General features: G+C 34.0%; 1 pseudogene; it reads left to right on the top strand.

Annotated features, from left to right (window-relative positions):
• The first annotated feature begins 650 nt into the window (after positions 1-650).
• Positions 651-8,983, top strand: LOC134269804 (uncharacterized; annotated as a pseudogene).
• Positions 8,984-15,015: the final 6,032 nt, after the last annotated feature.

Here is a 15,015-nt window from a genome sequence, read left to right as displayed (position 1 = left end):
TTATGCATTTTTATGCAGATTTTATCATCCAGCAATTATAGCAGCAGTTTTACAGCAAGTTCTAAATAGCATGAGGTGATGAAGGGGGGGGGGGTGTCTGACGGTCCAGTCTGGTTGTAGTTACATGCGGATGGCATGATAGTGGTCTTCAGACGTTATTTTTAAGGTTTCAAAGCCCATTGATTAATTTCAAATACAGTTGCAACTTCCTGTTGCGTAGCTCCATTTAGTATCATCATTAGCCTGGTTGTATTCATCTTTGTTTGGGCGTGGCATTGCAGTATCAACACTGCAATCAAATGTTAAATATGGGTTTAATAGAAGTGTAAAAAGTTTCTCTAAATCCAAAATATGAATGAAAATAGACACTTGATTTAGAAGAAATCATGAAAAACACTACTTTCATAAACATGTTTAATCAAGGGAGATAATTCAACACTTGGGTTTTAAAACCCCATGTTGTCCTTTATATAGGTCACAGGTATCCATTGATATAAAAAATAGTTGTTTCATGTACATTCTAAAAATTTCTTTGACGAGTAAAACAATATGCGTTTCTTTTTTTGTTGAGTATATATATGTAGACTATGAAGTGACATAAATCTTGTTAAAAATTCTGTATACTTTACTCTCTATAAATTTCATTTTAGACACAATCACCACACTGAAGTTTCATAAATTAAGAAGGAGACTATCAAATTGTTCTGATAAATGTGCATGGAAAATTTCAAGGTATAGCACCGTTGAGAATTTTATTATGGCTTGTGAAATAATTTCATATTTATTCCCCTTTAATGCATCCTGGGACTACACTGTACTGTAAATTCTCACTGTAAATAGTGAGCATTCACTCAAAGATCTCTTAATTTTATTTTTTGTTTTGTAAATTACCATATAGAGAAATGTGATAAAAAAGTAAGTACTCACAATTTTAAGATAACTTTAACTAAAATTTAATTATTTGATAGAGAGGATTTCTCTGGAATTACAAAGAACAAACCCGGAAGCAAAAAGGAACATACACAATGGCTGTTAGATTATTTTTTTGAACATTCAACTCAGGAGACAGTTTTTCACCTCATATGTGGAAAAGATGTTATGCGAAAACTGTTGGAGGTATGCATTAGCTAAACTCATAAGAATTAAAACTTAAAAAAAATTATTTGGATGTGAAAATTGTTATCAAATTGGAATTAATTCAGAAATAAAGGATCCATGTTTTCTAAATTTTACTCTAGGTAAATTGAAGAAATTACCCATACCGAAAAAAATTATATATAAGTTATACCTAAAGTATTTAACATAGCTATACCTAAACGTTGAGGTACAAAAATTAATTTTACATTATAATATATACATTTGTGGTATCTCTCCATTATATAAACATACAGAAAAGAAATATCTTCAATTCTGTATGAAGTTTGTCGGAGGTTAGGGGTCAATACGTGACCTAATCACACGGCGCAATAATATCTACCGGTACATCAATATGAAATGACTTGCTCAATATGTATAAAAAATGAATTAAATAAGCAGGATTTGATCACGTGACCGACCCACTTCAATTCCCATTGAAGTTTATAAACTTGTTATTTATTTCTTAATTGCAAGAATTTCTTTTATTTAAAGTTCTTTTTCTCCTTTCCATTTAAAGGGAAGTTCATCAAGTTTCTGAATATAAGTACAACAAATACCTCAAGGAAAGTCGGATGGGCATCAGACAAAAAATTCATGGAAACACTGGATCTATCAAGCCTTCACATAAGAGCTCTGGTATAACTTTTATGTCCACTCCTGCTCTGCATTAGGACTTTGATTAGTATTTATTACTGTTAACAATTTAAGCCATTTTTCTTTTAAGTCCTGATCTCAATTCTCATGCTAATTTATTAATATTTTTATACTCTGTAACAGAATTGTGTATATTTTTTGCCACAGAATATCACATAAGGCATTGGCAAAGAAATACATGTAGATCTAAACTAATTGTTGAATTGAATTAAGAATCAAACATGCAATTTTCTGCAGATGATTGTTTTGGGCTGAACACTATTCTAAAACACCACAGTATACTGAATGGCATATTAAACAAAAAAAGTATCATACTACATTACAATAAATATATCATAGAGAAACAGTGACTTATTACTCCAATTTTAGGAAGTATCGGCTGGTTCTACAACTTTGTAGCAGATATTGGAGAACATATGCCTCATCAAGACAGGATTAATCTTCCAGCAGGAATGAAAAAAACAGGGGTTTGGAATCAGATGGTCTCAGACTTGGGAGATACACAGTGTTTGTCTAAGTCTTCCTTTCTTCAAAAGTGGAACACTTCATTCAACAATGTTGCTGTTGTTAAGGTATACTTTAATCATTATATGGAAGAATTCTCAGGTACTAGTGTAAACTCAAGTTTGTTCAAATCATGACCCCTTGGGTCAGTTTTGATCAGTTTTACTTGTACATAGGAATACAAGGAGAAATCATTAAAATTCTTCACAAAGAAATGATGAATGATCATCAATATAAAAGCATAAAAAAGAGTGTGTAGATTAATGTTCCAATCATGACCAATTAGGATAATAGAGGAGCCATTAAAGTGGATCATAAGAAAGGAATTTTAAAGGATATATCACTAATAAATTTCATCTTATAATTAACAAATCCATTATGTGTCATATTATTTCAGGAGCATTCATAGCAAGTGTAGATTTAAGTTTCTTCAAGTACCCCCCTCCACCAAACCCACTTTTATAATAATTTTAAATTTTTCAATACTGAAATGATTCTTGCTTCTGAAAGCCAGTTGCACAGGTGAGCGATGTGGCCTTTAGGCCTCTTGCAATAAACTGTGTTACAGTTCTAAGTGTGAAATGACACAATCCAGGTCATACAGTAAAACTTGGCTTGCTATATATATCTATACCTTCATGATTAAGCTCCAACAAAATGCACATTTTATATATCTTCTAATTTTGTAGGAAAATCCTTTTTCCAAGTGTCACATCTGCACCACACTTCATTTTGAATATGAAAAATGTGGCAGATATGACAAGGACTCCAAAACATTGATCATAGAGAAGAAAAGGGAACACTGGGATTATGTTAAGTAATGAATTACATGTATTATATTATCACATGGAATTCCCATGGGAAGCAATTGCACTCTGTTAATAGGAGACCTTTTTTTGTATTCATATGAAACAGAATTTAAGTGTGAAAAGAGGAAAACACTTGCTGTGGCCTTCAACTCGACATTTAGATATATCGATGACATATTGTCAATTTACAATGGTAATTTCCATTCCTACTTCAATACAAAATATATTGGTGAGCTTGAGATAAAAAGATACCACAGAGTCTGAGACATCTGTTTCATACTTTAGGGAGAGGGCTAAAATAGGCTGCGCCTGCTGCCCAATCCTATTCACGATAACATCTGTGAATAAAATATTATTTAAATTAATCTGTTTCATACTTGGATATTTTTGACCAGTCGGCAGGAGATGCTCAATCCTCCATGACACCTGATCCCACTTCTGATGTTTCAGAGGTCTGTGTTTGCTCTGCTCTTATTTTGTATTGTTATATGGACTTCGAGATTGAATACTGTTTGTTATCTTCATATCCTTCATGCATTTTCCTCTACATAATAGTATTTCTACTCTACAGAAAACAAAAAGAAGCATATTATGAAAGACGGGAAAGTTCAAGAATCCAACCTCACAAGTACTTCACCATTATCATGGATGGAATGGATCAAAAGAAAACAAATGTACCAATCTTATTTTCCAAAGCAAGAAATTCCAAACAGATTTGTAATCTACAGCAAATAAGAACACATCTTTTAGGAGTGTTGGTCCATAGAGAAGGTTTGTGGAGCATTTCATAATAATGCTGGACATGCTTACGCGTTATTGATCTCTATTTCACTTGAAAAGGAAATCTGAATTGGAAAATTTATAAATCTTCATGTAATTTATTTTTTAATGGTTAATGAGATTTATAATTCAGTTTAATAGGGAGTAGATGTTTAAAAATGTTAACTTATTTCTTAAATATTACATTATGCCTTGAGACTACAAGCCTTAAATAAAATGTCCAGATGTACTTTGGTAATTTAAATAACTTATTATTACTTTTTAGGTCACCTGAGTAAACTCAGGTGACCTATTGCTATCCGTTTTCGTCCGTCGTCGTCCGTCGTACGTCGTCCGTCGTCCGTCGTTCGTCGTCCGTCGTGTGTTAACATTTGAACATTTTCAGCTTCTTCTCTGCAACCATTGAACCAATTTCAACCAAATTTGGCACACAGCATCTATGGGTAAAGGGGAACAAAATTTGTGAATTTCATGATCCCTGCCCCCCTGGGGCCCGAGAGGTGGGGCCGAAACCACTAAAATTAATGCAATCTTTAAAAATCTTCTTCTTTACTCCTGAACATCAAGCAGTCAAACTGTTTGCATGATTGTAATTAGCATTGAGTCCTTTACCAAAATTGTGAAATTCATGGCCCTGGGGTCAGGGGTTCTAGTGCTAGGGTGGGGCTAAATGAGTATAAAGTGAAATTCATTATTTCTTTGGAAATCTTCTTCTCTACTCCTGGGTATTAGATAAACCAACTAAGTACATAGTTATGATGAGCATGAGTGCCTCTACCAAAATTGTGAATTTTATGGCCCCAGGGTCAGGGGTTTTGGTGTTGGGCGGGGCTCTATTGATTATATATAGTGAAAATACATGATTTCTTTGAAAATGTTTTTCTCTGCCCCTGGGTATTAAATATATTCACTAAGTGCATAGTTATGATCAGCATGAGTGCCTCTACCAAAATTGTGAATTTTATGGCCCCAGGGTCAAGGGTTCTGGTTTTGGGGGGGGGGTGCTCTATTGATTATATAGTAAAAATATATGATTTCTTTGAAAATCTTTTACTTTGCTTTTAGGTATTAAAAAAACCTACTAAGTGCATAGTTATGATGAGCAAGAGTGCCTCTACCAAAATTGTGAATTTTATGGTCCCAGGGTCAGGGTTTCTGGTGTGAGGGCAGGGCTCTATTGATTATACATTGAAAATACATGAATTGTTTGAAAATCTTCTTCTCTGCTCCTAGGAATTAAATAAACTAAGTACATGGTTATGATGAACACAAATGTCTCTTTTAAAATTATGAATTTTATGTCCCCAGGGTCAGGGGTTCTGGTGTTAGGGGGGTGGGGCTCAATTAATTATATAATGAAAATACATTAAATCTTTGAATTTTTTTTTCTTTGTCTCTGGGTATAAAGCAGATGAACTACCTTTATAGTTATGATGAGAAAGGGCCGTAATCTTGCAGAAATGTGAATTTCAAAGCCCCAGGGTCAGGGGTGGGGTGGGCGCTCTACTTATGTACTGAAAATGAATTTATTGTTTGAAATCTGCTCTTTTGTATTTATAAAACATTTAATTTTTTATATTATTATAAGGGTGCCTTTTTGAAATTTGTGCAATGTTTGGACATAGGGTCAGGGGTTTATGTCACAGTGTTAAGGGCACTACTGGAATGCATTTTTGTTCCCCTACCCTGCATATGGATATTCAGTAACCAAGCTAAGCAACTGCTAAGTGTATTGTTATGATGATCAAATACAATGGTGCCTCTTTCAAAATTGTGAATGTCATATAGCATCTGGCTTAAAACATGAATCAAATTCAGTAACTGGAAAATTGTTGCATAATGCTCAGGTGACCTATAAGACCCGTGGGCCTTTTGTTGTGTATATAGGTTCATCTGGAGAAAAGAAAATAGGTTTCGGCAACTTTGACCTCATGCAGTACCTTCATGATTCCAATCTTAACTTGACAATATTACTGGATACAATTACAGGTAGGTCATAATCACATATTCTTGAATAACTGATAATCATGACATTTTTGATACATTTCTTATTTATTCATATATTGAAAATCTAAGACTTTAACAGAGCTATTAAGTTTATCAGCTTATATGTGCATTGTATACCAATGGACTTCTCTTGCATTTCTATGGACTGACATCACATATATCTATTACTAATAATTTTATAAGATAGTTAATAATCTTAAATACAGAGGAAATTCATTCATATGAGTAGGAAACAAATCTTTTGCATTGTAAATTTGATAAAAAGTTTAATAACTGATTATGAGGAAATATGCCCACCCTTGGTCTTTGTGCTTATGCCACCTGGCTATCTCATTTTCACTTTTTAATTTTGAAATTAAGATCCATATTTCTTTTCTACATGCAGCTTTCAAAGATAAGCTTGGAAGAGAGCTACATCTCCAAACAGACAGCGCCACAGACAACAAAAACAAAGTAGTTTTGGGATTTCTGGGAGTATTGGTACACCTTGGAATATTTGAAGAGGTAATGGTATTATCATTTCATATAACTATGAAATGTAGAGTTGTAAACCTTTATCATTGGATAATTAATGGGATTCTGTTTTCTTATAAAATAGTGCTATTTACATATGCTTCCTGTGGGCCATACTCATGAGGACATCGATGCAATGTTTTCCAACTACTCTTCTTTGTTAAAGCAAGACATCATGACTCTTGAAGGTAATATTTCTCTTTCTTGCTTTATTTGATTTGTGAATCAACCAAGGATTTTTTTTTCAAAATAACATACAGTTGTAAATTGTTGAGATAAACAATTATGTTGCAGTAATTAAATTATCATAACATGTCTTGATTGTTAAAGAGTTATTGAAAAAAGACTTTCGACCCCTTTCAGCCCAGGTATTTTGAGGGACAGATCCCTTTCTTATTTCATTTTAAAGGTCTAATGATATTTAATATTTTTTGTTCAATAATTATTTGAAATTTTTTGTTCATGTCCAAGATTATTATGCTCTGTTGCAATGTAATGCATTGTTTAATTTGTTTGTTTCAGCTTTGCTCCACCATTTCAAGCAAATAAGTTATGTGAGAAATGGAAGATTTGTGACTTTAGTATGGGACTTTAAGGAGTGGTTGCAGGCCCATTTAATCAATAACCACGGACTTGGAGACCAATTTGAGTTTTGCATCCATACACAGGACAAAGGTTAGTGGACAATTCAAAGACGTTATACAAATTTAAATTAATAAAAATAGACCATGAAAAATTTATTTTTGGTTCTCAGGCCCTCCCTCATCTCTTCCAAGAATGCCTCATTGACCCTTTTCATAGCCAAATCAATAACTCATAAATCAATAGCTCATTTTTTGAGGTTTTGCACACTGTTAAAAGTTGTCTCTTTATGCTATGGGGGCAATGAAAAGTGTCTTTTTTTAAAAATGCCTCCCTCCATCATCATATTTCTTGAAAAAGACATGAGAACCAAGGAATTAACTTTGCATGGCCTAAAACAATGTAATTTTCATTAATAGACAAATAATATTTGTGGAAAGTCGTATTCCAATTTTCCACTATCGGAAAGGTGATGGAGAGAAATGGTTGCCAGACTCCATGGATTCGGCAACTTATGAAAGCAAGAGGGACCAATATGGCATTCACATTTTGAAGGTGATGGAATGTTATTTTTTGAATTGGTCAATTGTTAAAATTGTCACCAACAAACATGGGTATCTCATAAGCCAGTGGGCATATATTTGAAAAATGCTAAAAAATATCAGTAGTACACACATTTGCTTATTTTGTAATTTTAGGATTTGCAAATCCTGAAGACAACCCCATCTGTAGTTTTTCCCAAGGAAAATGGGACATACCTTGAAAAGATCATCAAGGAAACAGGTCCCAAATTGTTGGCATCTGGCCTTTTAAAGGCAGAGGAAATGGAATGGTGGAAGAGTTTTCCAGCACTGGCAAGGGAGAAATTTCTTGAACCTCCAACTCATGTTAGTTTTTTTAATATCAAATAATCAGCCATTTTATCATTCAATAATTTAATATCTCCTTTTTGATTATTTTAATGAGTTTTTGTTTCAAATGTTGATTAATTTGATATTCAAGGCATACTTCCCATTACCGGACCTGATCCAGACTGAGAAAATGGAAAGCACATCATCGACCCAACCCCCATTGCCAATAAAAAAAACTCTGAGGGACCTGACGGAGAGGACAGACAAGAGAACACTGGTAAGAATATCATCATTGTTCTTTGTTTACATTATTGAATTTTATTTAGCCATAATCAAGTGATAATGAATATTTTACTTCTAAGCTACATATTCCTTACATGAACTTGTACAGGAGTGATTCTCCCTAAAAAATAACGTAACTTTCATATAGCAAAAAAAAAAAAATGCTAGTAATTAAACCAATAACATTTTTATTTTAATGCTATTTTAATGCTATCCATCATGATCACAATGTAACACTAATATCTTACATTATTTACAGGTATATACTGGAAACTACATCCAACCTAAAAGGAGGAAATCCAGGAATTGAAATGAATAAAATTTTTAAATCTATGGCCTACAATATAAACCTGATTTTGTTATTTCTTACATCATTTGTTACCAGCTATGGACTACAATATCAATGTAAAAATCATTTCACAATCTAGAACACTTATTGAGAAAATAACTACCAGTGATAATGAATCACAAAATGACACCATTTATAATAATTGTTCTTAAACTAGGAAAAAAAGATCAATTGTCAAAAATTTAATTGATCACAACTACAATTATGCTTCAAGAAACAATCAGTGACTGCATTGGACTTCTCATTTCAGACAGGCAATGCATGCATTGGACGACTCAGCTCAGTCAGTCAATATCTGCATTGGACGACCTAAATCAATCAGTCAATGCCTGCATTGGACAACCTAGATCAGTTGGCCAATGCCTGCATTGGATGACCTAGATCAGTCAGTCAAGCCTGCATTGGACGACCTAGATCAGTCAGTCAAGCCTACATTGAAAGACTCAGTTCAGTCAGTCAATGCCTGCATTGAAGGACTCAGTTCAGTCAGTCAATGCCTGCATTGGACGACCTAGATCAGTCGGCCAATGCCTGCATTGGACGACCTAGATCAGTCGGCCAATGCCTGCATTGGACGACCTAGATCAGTCAGTCAAGCCTGCATTGGACAACTCAGATCAGTCAGTCAATGCCTGCATTGGACGACTCGGTTCAGTCAGTCAATGCCTGCATTGGACGACCTAGATCAGTCAGCCAATGCCTGCATTGGACGACCTAGATCAGTCGGCCAATGCCTGCATTGGACGACCTAGATCAGTCAGTCAATGCCTGCATTGGACGACCTAGATCAGTCGGCCAATGCCTGCATTGGACGACTCGGTTCAGTCGGCCAATGCCTGCATTGAGCGACCTAGATCAGTCAGGCAATGCCTGCATTGGACGACTCGGTTCAGGCAGTCAATGCCTGCATTGGATGACCTAGATCAGTCAGTCAATGTCTGCATTGAGCGATTGATAGGTATATAAATTCATTCAATGCCTACATTGAGCAAAAAATATCTATCTAGTGAAGTTGAATTATCATTTCATTTATGACCAACTCAATTATAATTTTAGACTTACAAAGAATATATATCTTTGTATTTGCATAAATCATCAATGCTGAAGTCAAAGTGAATTTTTACTTTAGAAGATCTGCATTGTATTCAATGCTAAGTATTAAACGCAAGAAGAAGTGAGAATATTAAAGAAAATCCATCAAAGATGAAAGACAACTGTAACATTTATCACAAATTAACATTTTATAATATTGTGTGGTAATAAAAGAAAGTATGATTGTGGATTCAGCAATTTTTCATTGTGTTTGAAATAACAGCAAGTTATGTATTATACAGTGACCAAGAATACAAGTAAATGTCATTAAAAAATACTTAAGACAAATTAAAAAATAGTTAAGACTTCATTACCTTGACTAAATTCTTGATACATAGTAGACGAGATATATGTGTGAAGAGTGTTTAAATGGTAACTATAGTCTGATTCTGGTTTGGATTTACCTTTATTTTATTATATTTTATTTAAAATTATTTATTAATTAAGTCCAATTTCTTTTCAATCTTGATGAAATTCTAAATAAGTTAAAGCTATAACAAATAATAAAAAAAATAATTAATTTGAAAATAATGCCCAAGTCAAGGAGACATTAAGATCATCCGATAATCCTAAGATCAAAGTGACGAATTGTATTATGCTCATGAAATATATCAATGAATAAATATCAAATTCTGTGAAATCAGAAATTTTCGTGGGAATTTAATTAACGTTGTTTTCGAGGTGTTAAGAGACTAACGAATTTATGTCCACCACAAAATGTAAAATGCAACATGCATAATTACTTAAGAATTCTTCATCCACGAAATCAAATCCCCAAAAACAAAGCTTTTTTCCTCAAACCACGAAAATTTGACACCATGAAACTATGTGATTTCACAGTACATTAGCGTTATATTTATCCTTCTTATTTTTTCACTATAAGTTCACCTTTCACATACTTTCACATACTAACTAAGTATGGTATAGACTATAGCAATTAAGAAATTATCTCTCATGTCAAATTCCCGTTTTTCACACATTACCTGTTATTCAAATGTGTGCAAAACGGGATCAAATCCTTAAAATCGGAAAGCCCCATAATTGATTGTTTACTGCATTTCAGCATTTTTTTTAATGACTTGCGTAGTTTATTGTGTTCCCATATGAACAAACTACTATTCGAATTCAATCTGAGTATTCAGTTGACTATTAGTTGACGGTCAACTGACCGTCAATTAACCATTAGTTGAATTTTTGCCATGCAAATGAGGGAGCGATCAACTAATTTGCATAGAGTGGACCACTGTTGAATGCTCCTATATAGTCTTTGCAGTTGACCGCTAGTTGAATACTCCTCTATTTCCTTTGCAGTTGACCGCTAGTTGAATACTCCTATATAGTCTTTGCAGTTGACCGCTAGTTGAATACTCCTCTATTTCCTTTGCAGTTGACCGCTAGTTGATTACTCCTCTATTTCCTTTGCAGTTGACCGCTAGTTGAATACTCCTTTATTTTCTTTGCAGTTGACCGCTAGTTGAATTCTCCACTATTTCCTTTGCAGTTGACCGCTAGTTGAATACTCCATTAGTCAGTGCATGTAGGTTGCTCTCATTAAATATTTGAAAAAAAATGGAGGGAGATTTGAAATCTAAGACAAGCAGTGTTCTTGAAAAATATGAAAAGTCAAACCAATAGAGTGTCTAAATTGACATAAATGTACTTGTAAATCTAAATGCATTATAATAATAAATTGAGCATGCAAACTCTCATAAGTTGTTACAGTCTTTCTTCATTTTCTTGGCAGAAAAGGTTATATATAGAATAAGTCTATGGTATGGGCGGGGGAAAGGGTAAAAAAGACGTTTATGCAAAACTAACAACTAATTTTATAAACATAATGAAATACAAAACAGACAACCTTAAAAACAAAATCAACAGACTCGTTTGCAAAATCAACAGACTCCGATGCGAAACCAACAATCACCAGTGCAAAACCAACAATTATTCACTGAATTGTCGCTAGATGGCGCGCAAAAAAACATATATTACCTGAATTAACGCTAGTTGGCGCGCAAGTTTTTCTACGTCATCATTATTTTTTGTACTATCATAGGAACGTAAATGGATCAGGGCCACAATTATAGAGTGAAGGCCAAAAGCCTGAAAAGTAGCACATAAAGGAAATTCGCCTCCCTTTGAATGAAAAAATTTAAAAAAAATGCTCACGTTTGTGAAACTTTCTGGGTATAGAATTAAATTTTAATGTCAAAAGTTTACATTGATATGCATCAAGGTGCATTTCAAGCATATATTATGCATAGAAATATGCATTGAAATGAGAGGTCATTTGGTTTGTTTACACATTTTAAGCCAAGCGAGAGCTATTCGGAGGTCATACGTCAGAAGTTTATTAATAACCAAGGATTTCCACATTGAACACCCCCATTTTTATGTGAATATTTATCTGACACTCTATCATGTGTTAAAAAATATTTTGGAAATGAATCTTTTTTTAAAAAGTTACAGAGAAAACAAAACACATGTTTTTACTACATAAGTCTATATATATAATTATGTACATGTAAGCTAATTGTAGTCAGGGTCCAAATCCCGCGAAATTGTCTTTCAACATCCATTTTGCAATCCTCGGATGATAGCATCATGTAGGACTTTTAAAATTCAAACATATTAGAGGCAGCTAGACAAACGACTAATACAAGAAACCAGTAGCAGATATTGTTTTTTTCCCATGAGAAAATTTTTGAAAGGAAAAATCCCCTTACACTCTTAAAAAAAGTTCATAAAAAATTATTTTATTGTGTTCATGCATTTCACAATTTATTGATACATGAAAATTCACTTGGCAAGTTGTACTTTTATCATTTTTGCTTTTCTTTGTACGACTTATAATGAAGTCTATCAAATTTATTTTAGAATAAGTTAACTTAGGAAGCAATCTGATTAAAATGATTTAATCAGATCCTTTGATCCGCTCTCATTAATCGCTAGTTTAGCTATCTATGTGCGCGGATCAAAGGATCTGCGCACGTGAAAAAAAATATCGGCTGGATTGTTTTTATTGGGGTGTAACCCCCCCCCCCCCTTGGCAAACAGGATCTGTGCGTTTTACAATGCGTTTCTTTTTCCTCTCAGTATAGTTGAAACCGTAAAAGAAATTCAGGGGCGGATCCAGCAATTTTCGAAAGGTCGATGCCCCAGCACTCATGCATAGAATCACAACAGGACCACTTAAAGTCCGTAACTACATATAGTTATAAGAAAAAGGGCTCCAAAAACATTTGACAAGCAAAATTTAAAAAAAAAAAAAAAAAAAAAACACCCCACTCTGAGTCCTGTGGGGGTAGAGGTGGCTTTCGGTAACTTTTTTCTTCGGACTGCATTATATACTTTCATTTAATGCTTGAATCTGCGTATTTTCCGGTAATAAAAACTGTGGAAGGAGCTTCCAAATCAAAATATTCATAAAAAATACAGAGATTACTCTCAGAAAAAATTAATACCCTCTATCTGCATTTTCTTGCATGTTACTTCTGAGTGGTCGGAAATCTTACCCGGAGTCGGGAAGGTACACAGAAGAAGGTACGCGAAAATCTACAGATCTACAGAACAGAGCGGACAAAGATTTTCCATTTTTTCAAAATATTAGACTTATTCTATATTTATACAGAAATTTTTCCAACCACCGGAACACCCCTTCCCCCTCTGGATCCGTCAATGAAATTTACGCTATAAGGCTAAAAGAACGAGACTTAATTGTACTCCTGTACAAGATGTGGTGGCATCTTTGCCATGGTATGCTCAGTAGACCTTGTCCCGTGTGCATTTTGCCTAATTTCTCCGAGTCCGAAAACAGTATCGCCCAAACCTGGAGTAATCGCTGTCCTATATTTCTTCACTTTATTTTCAAGCCCCCCCCCCCCCCAAAAAAAAAACTCATGGATACAGACATCTTGCCTTAATTTTTTATTCTTTATAAATATTTTAAAGTATTCAAGCCATTCCCTTAAATATACACAGGGTCAATCTAATAGCTAAAATGGGTATAAAATGTACTATATACCGGTAGTATATGATCCCTTATTATATACAAATAATTTCGATACCGATGATATATTCTTTAATACATTCCGAGGTTTACCAATTAGATCCTGATATATAATTTCGCATGATTTACGTTCCTATGATAGTACAAAACGATGATGACGTAGAAAAACTTGCGCGCCATCCATCTAGGGTTAATTCAGGTAATATATGTGTTTTGCGCGCCATCTAGCGACAATTCAGTGAATAATTGTTGGTTTTGCACTAGTGATTGTTGGTTTCGCATCGGAGTCTGTTGATTTTGCAAACGAGTCTGTTGATTTTGTTTTTAAGGTTGTCTGTTTTGTATTTCATTATGTTTATAAAATTAGTTGTTAGTTTTGCATAAACGTCTTTTTTACCCTTTCCGCCGCCCATAGTATGGCAATTGTGTACTTGTGTGTTTCCAAAACAACAAGAAAGACATGACACTTAATGCGTAACAGGTTTTCAGAATTCTTTCAATATTTAAAAAAGTACACAAAAAGAGCCTATACTGGCTACCCTGTTTTGCATTCCTTTTATCTGTTTAAAAATAACAAGTTTAGTAAAAACAAGTCTTTAAATTTTATATACTTACAATAGTACATGAGATATTTCATACGCCCAATCATCACGAAGACAATAATAATGTTTCAAATCAAAATTCCCATCTTCTACAGAAAACACACATGTATACTGATTTAAATCTTGGTTGTTGTAATTATGGTTTAACAAACCCGATCTATGATAATGGAATTTTGAACCCAACATAAATTAAGCGTGGGAGAAATTTGCTAACAAGTCGGAGTGTTCAAGTTGTGGTCAACTCTTATTCTGCATGAAATTTCAAAGTATGAGCATTCAACTAATGGTTAACTGGCAGTTTTATGCAAATCAGTTGATCGCTTTTCAGAAAAGCATTCAACTCCGAATGGTCAACTGTTTTCGCATTAACAGTTAACGACTAGTTGACGGTTAGTTGACTGCTAGTTGACGGTCAACTACACATTTTCGTTTGGGTTTATACCACGACTGCCATGCACCTAGCATATCTTGAGGGAAAGTGGACGTTCTACTCTAAATCCACTCATTACTTTCAAATGAAAGTACAATGAACAACAAACACACCATTTGGACATAGCAACGACACGCAGTAGCTTTATTTTTTCAGTGTACATAACATATACAAAATATGAAAATCAATTTGTATATACAAGTCTTTGTTGGATAGAATAAATCATGATAAAATTTTAAACTTTATCGTGCTCTACGTGTCGTCCTAAACTGGTATTTAAAACACTTTTCACCTCTTATATAGCCTTGCTAACGAGACCGGTTCTAAAGAACCGCGTGATATACACCAGGTATTACGGCAGAGATGTGCGGTTATGGATCGGCCCTCTCGTAGATAAAATAAGGTTTACTTAGGTTT

This window comes from Saccostrea cucullata, unplaced genomic scaffold (assembly GCF_032062105.1).
Source record: "Saccostrea cucullata isolate Sc308-1 unplaced genomic scaffold, CSIRO_AGI_Scuc_v1 ctg15095, whole genome shotgun sequence".
NCBI classification, from domain to species: Eukaryota; Metazoa; Mollusca; class Bivalvia; order Ostreida; family Ostreidae; genus Saccostrea; species Saccostrea cuccullata.
Note: the sequence above shows the minus strand (reverse complement) of the source record. Positions and strands in the feature narration are given on the sequence as shown.